Raw genomic sequence first — 16,601 nt, 5'->3', positions numbered from 1 at the left:
TATATATTATTCATTTGCATATTTTATTTTATATATAATTTTATAAAGAAGTTAATATCTTTAATTATAAAATAAGTTTTCATAAAAAAATTATCACATCATTAATTAGATTCGACGACATTTATTTTTCATTTCTCTCCTTTTATAAATAGATAAATATATCTATAAATAACAAAAGACATGTCAAATTTGTGCATTATATAAAACGAATTATATCTAATATTTTTATGGAACATGGATGCAATTGTTTTAATATATAAACTTATAATTCTATATATATTGTTTCCGTTGTTAATTAAAGTTTTACTCATAAATTAAATAATTTAATTATTTTTATTCATATTCCAAACAATGAAGTTTCACTATTGCAAACTTTCCTTTTTAACTCACCATTATGTCTCGGTTCCTATGGAAATAAGACATATAAAAGTGTGGTGACATTTTTTAAATTCAAACGAACTTATATATCTCGATTCAAGGCCAACCGAACTATAATGTCTATTCAAAATATCAAATTTCCCATTCTGTTAACGTTCTTAAGCTGAACAAAGAGGCTTATGGCTTCAGTTAAAACGTACCTGAAGCAAATATAGTCATTTAAATCATAAAATTAAAAATGAATAATCAATTTTGTGCTTGTTTATGCCTCAATTGGCTATTCACCTGAGGCAGAATATTAAAAGGGGGTTTTATGCCCCGATTCCTTTTTCAAGTGAGCCATAATGTTTGTTTAATAACTCGGGTTTTGATCGAACCGAGGCAAAAGAGTTTGTCTAGGGCTTAAACTTGGAAAAATAGATAATCTTTTTCATGTTTTTCCACGAGCCATTCCCCCACCTCTGCACACTGTTATTCTGACCTTTTCGCGAGCCACATTGCTCTTGTTGCCATCGTTATTGTTAGAGATGACAAATAAACCCGCTTCCGTGGATATTGCTCAAACCTGTCTCTGTTTTGACGGAGAATCCTCGCATTGATTGGGTATGAGGAATCCCCTATTTTTTCAATTAGGTGTGGGGATGGGGATGAGGATGAAGATATACATATCCCCGCCATAATACATGTCCCCACCATATCTCCATCCTTGTTTAAACTATTAAAATATTCACAATTAATTAAGTAACCATATATATATATATATATATATATATATATATATATATATATATATATACTTTCTATTTTTTATTTCTTCTAATTATTTGGTTTGTCATGAAACTCATTCGCATCTCTAATTTATTTTTTATCTTATCATGACCTTTATGTAATTATGTTAAAATGATGTATGTCGATTAAAAAAAATTTATGTCTAACATTTGAATATTTCTATTATTTTTTAATTTTTATTTATTGTATATTTTCCTTTCACATGAGAATGTTTAATACTCTCAATTTAAGTGTTTAATAGCATAAACCTTTCATTTACTAGGTAATATAAAAAAAAAACTTATTTACTTATTATTATTATTTTTTGTTTCATTTGAAGAACTTTTTTGTTTCGCTAAAACAATTTTTGTTATTTCTCAACCATTGAGTATATATGTTGATATTTGAAAAGTTTTCTTAGATCTCTAAGATATTTTTCATGTTATCATACCCTTAATTATACATTTGTTTTCCTTTTGTGCGAGTCCTTTCAATAGTCTCCAAATTGTTTATAAGAGACATATTTGTTGTGTTTTTAATATTTGTATTTTTGTTTATTTTCATCGTGTAGAATACTATTTCAATAAATGTTATCTAATTATTTTTTATTTTCTAACTCATGACAATAATACTTTAATTTTTTTACTATAATTGTATAAATAATTTTTATTTACTACAATATAAAAATTTAATGTAATTGTCATGAATATGTTTTTTTATCACCATTCAACGTATATTGGAGTTCAAAAGATACAAGATCTATGTTAAAATTTTATTATTATATTTATTATTTGTTTTTTGCGTCATTTTGATCAAGTGATGTATTATAACTTTTATTATTGTATAAAAAAAAGATTCATTATAATTTAAAAAATTGAAGTAAACAAACATTTAAAATATATTTTAATTTGAATTTTTTTTCCTTTTATATTTTTTTAAAAATATTTTTAAACTTTACCAACTAGGTTTTACCAATGTTTGCAAATTTAATCATGTTTTGGTTCTCATGAAATTTTATTTGGTATTCTAATCTAAAATGTAAACAATTATAATTTATTTCAAAATATTTGACATCGAAGAAATAATCATCCTCATAATATTGAATATTTGATTCCTTTATGTTTTCTTTATCGTAATTTTTTATTATTTTATAAAAAATAATTAAAATTAATATAAAGTATTAAGGAAATGGGTACGGGTATAGGTACGAGATTATACCTGTTACCCATTGGGTTTGGGTATGGTTATGGGGATAAAATTTTTTTACGGGGATGGGTATAAGACAGCGAAACCCGTCCCGCCCCGTTGCCATCCCTAGTTGTTGTGCGCGTCCACCACCACCGTTGTTGCCATTCATCACGTCTCCACCTTTGTCGCTACTGTTAGTGTGGTGGGAGGAGGGAGGCTGTGTAGTTTTGCACGAAACCACCATTTCTTAGTGTTTTTTTTGCATTTCTTGATTTTGGATGAGTTTCTCATGTTCCCTTATTGTTAGGATTTCAATTAGTGTTTATAATTAATTTTTTTTGTTGCGATTTTGATTGAGTTTCTCTTTCCTTGGGTTCCTTGTTGTTATTGTTAAAATTTGGATATTTTTGTTGCCATTGATATAGGGTATTGTTGCATCGATATCTAGGTATTGTTGCATTGGCTGAGATTGCATGGGTTGAGATTGTGTAGTTTTTCAAAGTACCTATGATTGCATTCTCTGTTGTTGCTCGTGTTTCATGCTCCCAAGTTCCTATTTTTATCTTTAAAATTTATTTTGAATGAGTCTATAATTATTTTTTGTATGTTTGTTAAGTAATTTTTTATATTGATTTATTTTGTTTGATTTGAAATTATTATTGCTTTGAGTTAGCCCTAGTTTCTTGTTTAAGATTCAATACAAAAATGATTTACTGTCTTCAAAATTTTTGAATAAATTTTTTATATATATGAGGTTAAGGTCACGGTAGAAGAAGTTCTTGTACCAAATGCTTTAGTTCTTGTGCTAACAAATGAGGTATATATTATGGCATAAGCATTTTAGTCTTTCCTGCCTAGTCTAAAGATTTTATTGGTTCTACTTTCAACCCCCCAATACGAACTCCTAAACCCAACTTACAATACTTAGTTTTTAAGTTTACGTATTATTTATGTTCACAATGAAATTGTTTTTTCCAATGTAATAACAATCGGATGAAGTGGAAAGTCCTGAACCTATAAAGATTCCATTATCTTTGGACGATCCTCTGGTGCATTACACCAGGTTGCTGACATCATAAGTGATAAGGCGATGGTATTTCCAATGGGATTCTGATGTATTTGGGAGAGATAGTGGCATCCCATTGTACCTTCATAAGCAAGATGTCTTAGAGCTTGTGTCAAGGAGAGAAGAACTGAATATTAAATTTATTTAGTTATGAATTATGTAAGCATCTAAACCATTCTTTATGTTTAACTGATTTGTATAGTTACTTATATTAAATAAATGCTTTTGTCCATGTATATGTTTGGTGTTAGTAACAATATGGGGTTGAGTGATGTATATGGGTTCATAGACCCCCAACCCACTCATGAAGGCAATAAGTTTGATGACATTCAAGCATACGTCACCCAATGCTTTGGACGAGGTACAACAATGAATTTTGTTTTGAATTCAGGCATCGTTGGTAGCTACTTGTGGTTTCCATGAAGGAAAATAGTGATGTGTGGCTTTGTTCCTTGCATAGGCCTCCCCCTGACCATCTCTAACAAGTAATAAATTGGTAAGAATCTCAATTTTATGAACTTTCTTTCTTATATAATTGTATCTTAGAACATGACCTTTTTTTCATAGTTCAATTGCTGGACATAGTATGTTGTTAGGGAAATCAACTGCTAAGAAAAAAAGGCTAGGATGGTTGGCCCTCCGGGTCTGATATTTTGGTCTACAATATTGTAAATGTTCGATTTATTATATTTCTCGGTTATTTATAAACTTGTGCATTCATTGTAGTGTAATTTACAATCTAAATCATATGAATGTGGTCACTATGTAATGCAATGGATGTCAACTATTGTTTGTGCACGTATCACATGTAATTGGGAAACAATAATAACTTCACTATATCAAATAATTATCTACAATATTTTCTTAGTTGATATACTAATTGAAATTATTGTCTTGTGTGTGGAAATTCTATACCACTACACCAATCTCCACCAAGTCCATTACATATTTAAGGATAACTTGTGCAAAGTACATTATCTAAATGTACAATAGTATTTAGTACATCTATTTAGTGTAGGATATGCTCTTGTAATGATTAGTACATTAATATGAATAATATTTAATTATTTTGCCAAATGTTTTGTTTGAATAGTATAATGTTCTGTTTTTAGTTTGTTCTGGTTTTCTGGTTGAATATTTGCGGATTTAATATGTTCGATATGAAAAGAACAAAATGTGTGTTTAAAAAAAATGACACATTTATGCCTTGGTTGTAACCAAAATCAAGACAAAAGGTTATTTCAGATTTAATTTTGTTTTATTTTTAATACATATTATGCCTCGATTGGATCATAACTAAGGCAATACACTTCCATTTTTGCCTCGGTTGGAGTAGACCCAAGACAAAAAGTACATTTCATTTTTTTTATTTATAACCAAGGTATAAACAACTCTCTTTTTTTACCTCAATAGCCTATGGTTCGGGTGTAAAACCGAAACAAAAGGTCAAAATAACTACGATTGAAATTCTTCCCTGTACTAGTGTTACATTGTTTCTTGGAGGTGATAATTTGACATTGGATGGTGTGTTTAATGCAATTGGGCAAGTGTTGGAGAAAACTTGTTATGGGACAACTCCCTTTTTTTTTATTTTCCTTTCTAAAAATAGTTTTAATTTTAAATAAATATTTGTTTGTCTTGAATTAAATAGTTTTTATTCTTTGTGTAGAAAAATAGAGTTTTCTTAAAAATGTGGTAAAAATATTTCTTTTAGTAGTCTTTTGTTGCAAATAAAATTGTGTTCTTTTAAAGTCTTCTCTTTTAAGAAAGTAGCTTTGCCAAGAAACCTTTTAATTGTGCTTAATTAGATTTAACCCCTTGATCTAACTTCTCTTTTATTGGAGAGGTGTCCCTAGTGAACTCAATTGTTGGTGGTCAAAATACATGGTTTCACTTAAGTGTTACGGGCAAAATTGGGAACATAGCTCGTTGTGACATAGCTAAACTTTCTTGAAGGGAATTACATAATTGTTGAACATGGTTTGAGAAGAGGGCAAAACTGGTGTGTGATGAAGGCCACACGATGGTTCGCGAGAATAGGGCAAGTTATGCATGATTAAGGCACGAGGTTGCTAGACCACAAAGAGGAGAGTGAAAAGTGGCTTGATGGTATGCATGTAGCAAGGATCCCAACTAGGTCAGATGTCCGTTGTGTTTCTCTCGGGTTCAATTTGTTTGTGGAAAAAGGAGAGAGCTAGGTTTGTGATGACTTGGGCCTAGCGATAGGCCCAATCAAAGGCCAATCATGATGCTTCTTTCTTGGGCCTAATAGCTTCAAGACCACAATGGGCCTAAAGAACTCCAAATGCTTCTCCCATGGGCCAAGGAAGAGATCAAACTTCCCAAAAGTCCATTAAAATAGATTTATATTTGGGCCAATTGTTTAGGCCATGCTTTGAAAATAAATTGAAAATTACTAGTAGCTTTGGGTCATAATACATCTAGCTTTTGCAATTGGGTTCATTCAAGCCCAATTACAAAAGTCTAGACCAAGTTTGCATATAGCCTTAGCCATGAGTTGCACATTTAGCACATGTGTTAAATAAGGAATGTGTGATATGCCACATGGCATGTGATCCACTTTTTATGAATCTTAGATCTATATATAGATCTAGACACATGTGTTTCACATGGCCACCTTACATTTGCATTCCTTTTAGTCTTACATTTCATTTTCATTTTAGGAGGTGTTCTTTACTATAAATGAGACATTCCACACCTTGGAAAAGAACTAAATGGGTGTTTAGAAATAAAATGGATGAAGATGGTAACATATTTAGGAACAAAGATAGGCTAGTTTCTAAAGGGTATAATCAAGAGAAAGTTATTTAGTTTGATGAAACATATGCACTTGTAGCTAGGTTAGAAGTTGTGATATTATTATTGGTATATGTTTCATGTGTAATTTCAAACTTTCTCAAATGGATGTGAAAAGTGAATTCTTGAATGGTTTCTTAAATGAAGAAGTGTATGTGTCACAATCTCCTAACTTTGAAGATCCCTCTATCCTAATCATGTTTTCAAATTGAAAAAGGCTTTGTATGGTTTGAAACAAGCACCACAATAGTGGTATGAGAGGGTAAGCAATTTTATTTTATAAAAAGGTTATTGTAGAGGTGTTATTGATAAAACACTCTTTATTAGAAAACATGCAAGTGATGTTATATTTGTTCAAGTGTATGTTGAGGATATAATCTTTGGATCAAATAATAACTCCAGGTGTGAAGAGTTTGTTGCAACTATGCAGGGTGAATTTGAAATGTCTATGATAGGTGAGCTAACCTACTAAGTAGTATGGGACATTTTAAAGCCAGTTAAAATTCTATTTAGACCTACTGAAAAAGTTCAAATTAGAGGATTGCAAAGAGGCTACCACTCCAACTACCATAAATTGTCTTATAGATGCAGACGAGACTGGACAACAAGTTGATTCAACCAAATATAGAGGGTTGATTGGTTCTTTGCTTTATCTTACAACAAGTAGGTCAGACATTCAGTTTAAGGTGCAAAAAGGATTCTCAAGTATCTGAAAGAGAAAACTAATGTTGGATTATGGTATCCTAGTCATTCTAACATTGTTCTTAGTGGTTTTTCAGATTCTGACTATGCAAGGTGCAAATTGGATAGGAAAAGCACAAATGGTACATGCAATCTACTTAGATCAAGCATAATCTCATGGAATAGCAAGAAGTAAGAATGTGTAGCACTTTGTACTGTTGAAGCTGAGTACATAGCAGTTGGACATGGATGTGTGCAAATAATTTGGCTAAAGAATCAACTCATGGATTATAATGTAAAGCTAGAGAAGGTACCTTTGTATTGTGATAATAGTAGTGCAGTAAACCTAACTAAGAATCCAATTCAACATTCTAAAACTAAACACATTGAAATCATGCATCATTTCATAAAGGACCATGTTCAAAAAGGTGAAATTGAAATCAAGTTTGTGAAAACTGAAAACCAATTGGTTGACTTGTTCACTAAACCACTTGTACATGATAGATTCAATAAGCTTAGAACTGAATTAGGTGTTGCATTTAAAGTGATAAATTCTGTGTAATATGTGAACTGTTTGTATTTCAGTATATTGAGTTTACAAAAACAACACATAGATTTCACTTAATCTGTCAAAATCTGCATAATGTGTGATCTGACATGTTTTTAATCTATTATTTTTCACAAAACAACACATAGATTTCACGTAAACTGTCACAACATGAATTTCATGTGATCAGAAATTTTTAGTCTATTAAATTTGCAAAAATAACACATAAATTTCACTTAAAATTGTCACTGCACTCAAATTATATGACCTGGTGCATTTTTACTCAACTGACTCTAAATTTTTATGTGTTGATTTCACTTATGTTGATGTGGATTTGCTCGAACTGCATTCAATTGATAGACCCAGTAAAATTACTCATCATATGACATTGTTTGGACTATAGTAGCTGCAATAACAACTAGTGCATGAACTAAAAACCTATATTTAATATTGAATTGACCATAAAGAACTTTAATTACATGATTGCCAATGTGCATGCATCTATTGTGAACTGTTTTGAGTTGATAGCACATAAAATGCATGGGAAGCATCTTACTTTATGCTCTGATATTGATTTCAGTACATTTAATTGGTTGTGATTCCTTGTACTACATTGAATCCACAATATTTGTGCAAATTAATTGACTGATTTTAATAATCCACACGTTGATTCTATAAATACATGCAAAAACATCATGCATTGCACTCATATCTGCTAGTAAGAGCCAAACCTAAATTTACCATGTCTCATAGACAAAGAACAACCCCGTTAGATGAAGAAAACTCCATCCCACCTACTTTATCCTTTCTCATTGCCTTGAATCATGAAAGGCTTGAAGTTTGGTTCAAAGGGCATGAAGATAGGATCCAAACCTTCTTGATTAAGATCACTAGGAAGCAAATGATCATTCCTAAGGTGTTGTGTCTATCATGGTTGAGGGTAAAGAACTTTGGGACTCTAGAACAACACTTCAAGTCTAAAAAATTAAGGCTTTTGTTGAACTTTTAGGCTAGATCTATTCGGACTTGGCAAAGGTCTTCTATGTGAACCTCAAGTTTAGCAATGGCATCCTGAAATCAATGGTTAAGGGTGTTGACATGGAGATCACTAGGTAAACATTGAAAGATGTTGCTTGCCTAAGGCAAATAGCTGTGCAAGTTCACAAGGGTGAAATAACTACTATGGATGAATTCAACAAAGTCCAATATTTCAACTAATGTGTGCACAATCAAGGTGATCAAACTCGTAATTTTCATGTGGGAAGGCTTCGCTTGGAGGAAAGGTTGCTAGCCATGGTGGTGACTAAAATTATCATGCCTTGGGGGAGCAATCATTCAACCTTGAATGAATATGACTTGGTGGTGATGTATTGCATCCAAAATGGTTGATTGGACATACACCATTCGTGGTCACATGTTGAAAGCAAAGACACTCACTAATTTCAAGTTACCATATGTGGTTCTCATCTCCAAGTTCATTGAACATTTTGGTGTTGATGTGGAAGGAAAGATTGAGGAGTCGATTGTTGAACCATGTTTCCACACTCAATATGCACAAGATGGGTTTCACAAAAATACGTAACACATGGCTGGTTGAAGGAGAAGAAGCTACAAACATTGAAGTTGGAGCCAATGATCATGAGGCTGAAACTAGTAGAGCAAACCAAGAAGAAGATGATGCCTTTGATCCATAACCCATGGCCATTGAGATCTATCAACCTTCTAAGAACACTGGACCTGCATATTCTCAGTTTGAGAGGATGGTTCTCAACCAACTTCAAGACTTGAACATGTCACAAAATGCACACCATGCATAGGTTAAAAATTGTTTTGGGAGGAGTTGATAGACAAAGATTATGCTAATTAATTTATATAACTATTTAATTTAATTTATTTCATTTTTTACTTTTTGTCATTTTTTATCTAAAAAAATTTAACTCAATGAATAAACGATATTGCCAAGTGATGTGCTAAATAGTTGAATTTTGTAGTGAAGTGCATTTATTTATGGAATACAAGTAAAATTCTAATTAAAAGGATTATAAATTGAGAAATTTAATTACGAAATTTGAAAGTCTATTGACTTGTTTAAAACTTCTAAGTAGCTTTAGCATTAATGTGTTACAAATATAGATAGGTTGGAAGTATGCATGATGGTTTGATGAGAGAATAACGGGAAAAGTTGCGTTTATGGATTTAATGGTGAGGTTACCATGCTTAGAGTTCTGAAAATGACTAGTATTTCAATTTTTCAAGTGTTAACTAAATTTTATGAGTCTTCTTTTTCTTGGTCATCTGATGAAGGATTATCATGTTCCTTTTTAGAAGATTAATGAATATGATGTGAGTTGATTAAGAAAGCTAAGTGAAATCTCCATTGGACATTAAGATAGCAAGTTATCTAGATGTGAAGGTTCCTTTCACAAAGCTCAAGAGAATAAGATGATGGATTGATTCAAAATGAAAAGGAAATGGAAAGCACATAAATCACAAAAAACCAAGAACAATTAAAGGAAGAAGAAAACATAAAATGGAAAGGAAAGAAATGGTAAAAATGTGAGAAGCACGCCACTACAAGACTAGGCTAGAAGCCATGGCAACCTTGAAGATGAGTGGATGTGTGCCACCACTTGCTATGCAAGATAAGGCTTAAAATTATTCACTCCCAAGGGAGGAAACTCTCACAAATGGTTGAGACACAAGAGTGTTTTTACTTCAAAATGTTCAACCCTTTTACATGTCTAGGAGCACCCCTTATATAGAAGAGTTTAGGGGCCTCTAAGCAAATAAAAGATACCTAAGGATGTCTATACAAAAACCTAACCCTAGCTTCTAGAAACTAGGTCAAATAAGGTTACAAAAATGAGAGACAAAAGAGCTAACTATGGTGTGTGCAAGGCTAATTTCGTTCTAGCACAAAAGGAGACAAATAATGTGTCTCATATGTCTCCAAAACGTGGCCAAAGTGTGCTAAAAACAAAGGAGACCAAAGGACATAGGTACACTTGCTTCATGCCTTTTACTTTATGCTTTTTGCATTTGCTTTACTCTCTCCTTCACATCATTTATGCTCCCCAATCACCATGCGCCACCTAGCATTGCTTTCTTACTCTTAATTAACTTACAAAGCAAATAAACATAGATTAGCATGTTGGCTTAAGTAAAGTCAACTATAGTCAACAAGTCAAACCTAGTCAAAGGTCAACAAGTCAACTAAAGTTGATTCAACTAAGTCAACTTTGGAAATGAAAAATAACGAACACAAATGAAAGGGATGAAGGATTAGTGAGCTTCCCTTCTAAACATGCTTAGTCTTCTTAAGCATGTGCCTCCATCCTTGGTTGGGGTCAATCCTTCGTCATCATCTACTTTTCCTATATCATGTTCTCTAGTGCCTCATATTCTTAATATAGAAGGTAGGACTAAAATAATTCGGGATAAAGGATCTCAAATTGGAATTCGGTTGTTATCCTTACAAAAGATAGCGTTGTATATCTACATCGGTGGTGATTTTCATGTTTTAGGCTCCAAAATAAAATCCTTTCTCACTGTAGTTTGTGTTAAATTTTGTCACCATTTTATATATTTGGATTTTCAAAAGTTGTTCAACCCATTGTCATCGTCTCTCTCCCTTGCTTTGACTCGGGGAAATTATATTAATACCATAAGGGAAAGGAATGCTTTGATTGGTTAGTATCGAAATCTTCAGTAATAGTATATGTATTAAATTCTTTGAAGGAAGGACGGCGTGTCCATGTTATTGAGAGAGACTTAAGAAAGCCAGACAGAATCGTTAGTGAACTTCTCTAGCCAGGAGGATATCTAAAGCTAATTGATTTAGGGTTAGAAGGTATGTATCAAATTGGCTAGTAGACAAGATTATTCCAAGACTGAGGTTGGATATGGTCCGTTTTCTAAACATATATCTAATACTATATACAATTCTGAACTAACAAAAGGAAAGTTTTTCAATTAAATAATATATCTAACCTACTTCTCTTTTTATTTTTTTATCTACAAAAGTAATAAAGGCTGATGTGTCAAGCTCTTAGAATTTTGAACGTAGAAAAAAAATTGAAAAACAAATTAATCTCTCTCTTTTGTAGTTCTCATTGTCCACTCCTCTCCCTCTTTCGTAGATACCTAATCTTTTAATTGAAACTTCTTTCTCTCTCTTTCTCTGTGTTCTCATCGTCCGCCTTCTTACTTCTTTCTCTCTCTTTCTCTATCTCTCTACCTCTGCCTTCTCACTTATTTCTCTCTCTTTCTCTGTCTCTCTGGCTCTACCTTTCCACTTCTTTCTCACTCACAGACATCCTAAACTGTTCATCCTCTTCTTTATCTTCAGGGTTTCTCTATCTTTCTTAGCTTCTTCTCTAACATCTTATTCTCTTTTTATATTTACTTTGATGTTTCTTTCATCTTATGTTTCTTTTGTTTACAGGCTTGAACAGAAGAGTACAAACATATGCATCTGACATTTTCCGTTCATCTTATGTTTCTTTTGTCGACATCTTATTTTTTTTTGGCTTTCTCAAGCGAACAGGTATGGTTTTTTTATATTTACTGAGATCTAAGTGATTCTTGCCTTGATCTTGTGTTTCAGGTGTTTAAATGCTTGAAATGAAGAGTACAACCACATCCATCTGTTTTAAACCTAAAAAAACCGAGTATTGGTGGAGCTCTATATTTTTTTTAGCTTTCTCAATCAAACAGGTATTTTTCTTTTTATATTTACTTTGATGTTCCTTTCATCTTATGTTTCGTTTGGTTATAGGCTTGAACCGAAGAGTACAAACACATGCATCTGACATTTTTCGTTCATCTTTTTTTTTTGTTTTGTCGACATCTTATTTTTTTTGCCTTTCTCAAGCCAACAGGTATAGTTCTTTTAATATTTACTAAGATGTAAGTGATTCTTGCCTTGATCTTGTGTTTCAGGTGTTTAAATGCTTGAAATGAAGAGTACAACCACATCCATCTGTTTTAAACCTAAAAAAACCGAGTATTGGTGGAGCTCTATATTTTTTTTAGCTTTCTCAATCAAACAGGTATTTTTCTTTTTATATTTACTTTGATGTTCCTTTCATCTTATGTTTCGTTTGGTTATAGGCTTGAACCGAAGAGTACAAACACATGCATCTGACATTTTTCGTTCATCTTTTTTTTTGTTTTGTCGACATCTTATTTTTTTTGCCTTTCTCAAGCCAACAGGTATAGTTCTTTTAATATTTACTAAGATGTAAGTGATTCTTGCCTTGATCTTATGTTTCAGGTGTTTAAATGCTTGAAATGAAGAGTACAACCACATCCATCTGTTTTAAACCGCAAAAAACCGAGTATTTGTCGACATCTATATTTTTTTTAGCTTTCTCAATCAAATAGGTATGTTTCATGTGTTTAAATGCTTGAAATGAAGAGTACAACCACATCTATCTGTTTTAAACCGCAAAAAATTGAGTATTTGTCGACATCTATATTTTTTTTAGCTTTCTCAATCAAATAGGTATGTTTCATGTGTTTAAATGCTTGAAATAAAGAGTACAACCACATCCATCTGTTTTAAACCGCAAAAAACTGAGTATTTGTCAACATCTATATTTTGTTTTGAGCTTTCTCAATCAAACATGTATTTTTCTTTTTATATTTACTTTGATGTTCCGTTCATCTTATGTTTCTTTTGTTTACAGGCTTGAACTGAAGAGTACAAACACATGCATCTGAGAATTTCCGTTCATCTTATGTTTCTTTTGTCGACATCTTATTTTTTTTGGCTTTATAAAGCGAACAGGTATGGTTCTTTTTATATTTACTGAGATCTAAGTTATTATTGCCATTATCTTATGTTTCAGGTGTTTAAATTCTTGAAATGAAGAGTACAACCATGCAAGTGTTTTAAAGAACAAAGAACTCAGTCTTTGTCGCTGCAGAAATGAAGTGTTATTTAAAGTTTATGAATACATTTCATCTTTGTGAAGTAAACAGGTAATTTTAGTTTCTATATTTAGTTTGCTCTAAGTGATTCTTCCGTTTGTTGTTGGTTTTTGGTGTTTACAGGGTTGAAATTACCTGTTCAAAGACTGGCATCTTTTTTAAACAACAAAGAACTCATTATTTGTTGCTGCATAAATGAACTGTATAATAACATTATGACTACAGCTCAGCTTTGTTCATGTCGTTATTTGTTCTTATTTTTAATATTTTTCGATTCTTTCTTTAACATGTTCACAAATCTTTGTATTCTCTTTTGGCCAGTTTTCGTTTTTATGACTTCTAATGAGGTATCAAGCTCACGTCAATACAAAGTATTGCAACAAGACCAATTTAATAAAATATTTGTTCAAATATGTGAACAAAGGTCCTGACAAAGCTACTCTTAAAATAAGCAACAACTTTGCACAGTCTGAAAAATCAACCATTATTGATGAGATCAAAAGGTATTACGATTGTAGGTATCTATCACCATGTGAAGCCGCTTGGAGAATATTTGCTTTTGACATCCATCACAGATGGCCTCCTGTTCAGAGATTGACATTTCATCTTCCTTGCCAACAATCAGCTTTGTTTAAAGATGATGATGATGATATTAATGTGGTCTTCAACAGATATGAAAATGCTAACACAATGTTTCTAGCTTGGTTTGAGGCTAACAAAGTTTATATAGAAGGAAAAGAATTGACTTATTCAGAATTTCCAAGCAAATTTGTGTGGTTTGCCAAAGAAAAAGAATGGAAACCAAGGAAGAAAGGCTACAACATTGGTAGACTTACTTATATTCCTCCTGGGTCTGGAGAACTTTATTATTTGAGGATATTACTGACCATTCAAAAAGGTTGTACTGATTATGAAAGCATTAAGACCATTAATGGCAAATATTATGAAACATACCAAGAAGCTTGCTATGTTTTGGGATTATTGGCTGACGACAAAGAATATATTGATGCAATAAAAGAAGCAAGTGAATTTGTTTCTGGGTATCAACTTAGAAGATTATTTGTTACTTTGTTGTCGATGAATACAATTTCTAAACCAGATATAGTTTGGAATTCTACTTGGAGTATCTTATGTGATGGAATTTTGTACCAAAAAAGAAAGGAGATGAACTTTCCAGGTATTTTATATTGTGATTTATTTAATTTGATATAGATATAAATTTTAATTGCATTATTTACTTTATGCAAGTCTTGAAATTCAGACAGCTGAATTACAAAAAATATGTCTGCTGGAAATACAGGAAATGCTAATGTCAAATGGTAGAAGTTTGAAAGATTATCCTTCATTACCTCAACTTGATCTTTCAGATGTACATACATTCAATAATAGATTTATTGTTGATGAGCTGCAATATAATAAAGAAGAGATGGCGAAAGAACATGACCGTTTGTTTAAAGCACTGAATGATGAACAAATTCATGTATATCAGGATATCATGACAACAGTTCTTTCGAAGAAGGGAGGATTCTTTTTCTTATATGGCTATGGTAGTACAGGGAAGACTTTTATGTGGAAGACATTGTCAGCTGCTCTAAGAAGCAAGGGCATGATTGTTTTGAACGTAGCATCAAGTGGAATTGCTTCTTTATTACTTCCTGGTGGAAAAATAGCACACTCTACCTTTTGCATCCCACTGTTAATTAATGATGAATCAACTTGCAACATAGCACAAGGTAGTCTTAGAGCAAAACTTCTTATGGCAACCAGTTTGATTATCTGGGATGAAGCACCAATGATGAATAGAATGTGCTTTGAGGCATTTGATAAAACACTAAGAGATATTATGTGAAATGTTGATGATGCCAATAATGACAAACCATTTGGTGGCAAAGCAGTTGTGTTGGGAGGTGACTTTAGACAAATTCTACCAGTTATCAAGAAAGGATCTAGGTTTGGTATCATCAAATTAGCAATAAACTATTCAGAGTTATGGAATTGTTGTAAAGTGCTAAAATTGTCCAAGAACATGAGATTAAGTACTACATCAAATACTCAAACAGCCAATGAGATCCAAGAATTTTCTGATTGGATATTGAAGATTGGAGACGGAAAAATGGATCTAAATGAGAATGGTGAGTGCATGGTTGAAATTCCAGAACAGCTCCTGATTACAAATACAGATTTACCTTTATTAGCATTTAGTGTATTAGTCATATTTTTGTTGTTGGTTGTTGAAGATAATAGAATAGACAAAAAAACATAAAATGAAATAAAATATTAACTTCACATGCCACTTTAATTACATTCTAAATTGATTTATTCTATTTATACACTTCAACATCTTTTAAAAACATTAGATTCTCATCATATAGATTATTAAATATCCAAAAACCTATTGCTATTACAAAAAATATTACATCTAAAAAAACTCTGTGCGTTGCATGGGTAGACAGACTAGTTTTATACATGCGCAAATTCCCAATTGCCACTCACATTACATTAAAATGAAACTTATAAATATTACCATGTTTGAAGACTGCTATGCGCCTTTCGCTTTGTGTGCCTTGTGCTAAATATTCATTTTATTCATATTCTCTTACAATTTGTTAAAGTGTGCTGGAATTAAGCGTATGTTTCTTAATTTTTTATGTATTATGTGCCGAAATTTGCTTATGTTTAAGTGTGGTGGAATTAAGCTTGTTGAGATACCATTCTCATATTTCCATGTGCTGTGTGTATCCTTTGTCAGACATTGTTGATCAAATTGATGCACAAAGGGTGTTAGGATATGTTCTTTTCATGGATGGGAAAAAAACTAAGCTGCCTTATCCTTTGGAGAAGTTTCATGCTGAAGTGGCTGGCAGGAGCTTCCATGATGGACGTTTTATATAGATGATGAGAGAAAAAGTTGCTGCTCTGCAATTGTAGTCCTTAATATATTTTGATTGTTAATTTAATTATTAAAATTATTTATAGGGCAAGAAAATAAGCCTAAAAAATTACTAATTTTTAATTGAAATTATTGTTTGCAATGTTCTTTTTTGCCTGATAATATTGTTTGGTTTGTTTACTGTTCAATGTACGAATGGAGTAGGGCACTGTGACATCTCTTCTTGAACAGGATAACAAAAGTGTTGTAGGGGTCCAGTACAGAACTAAAGGTGGTGAATAGATTTTCCCTAAAATACTTGTCTAGCATAGATTTTTTTTTGTTGTAGAAAG

At 32.0% G+C, this 16,601-nt stretch overlaps 1 pseudogene; it reads left to right on the top strand.

The window, feature by feature from the left end:
- The first annotated feature begins 9,142 nt into the window (after positions 1 to 9,142).
- Positions 9,143 to 16,601, top strand: part of LOC114188427 (squalene epoxidase 3-like) — a 59,162-nt pseudogene continuing 51,703 nt past the window's right edge.

This window comes from Vigna unguiculata, chromosome 6, assembly GCF_037176805.1.
Source record: "Vigna unguiculata cultivar grain cowpea cultivar isolate G323 ecotype 2 chromosome 6, ASM3717680v1, whole genome shotgun sequence".
Taxonomy (NCBI): Eukaryota; Viridiplantae; Streptophyta; class Magnoliopsida; order Fabales; family Fabaceae; genus Vigna; species Vigna unguiculata.
Note: the sequence above shows the minus strand (reverse complement) of the source record. Positions and strands in the feature narration are given on the sequence as shown.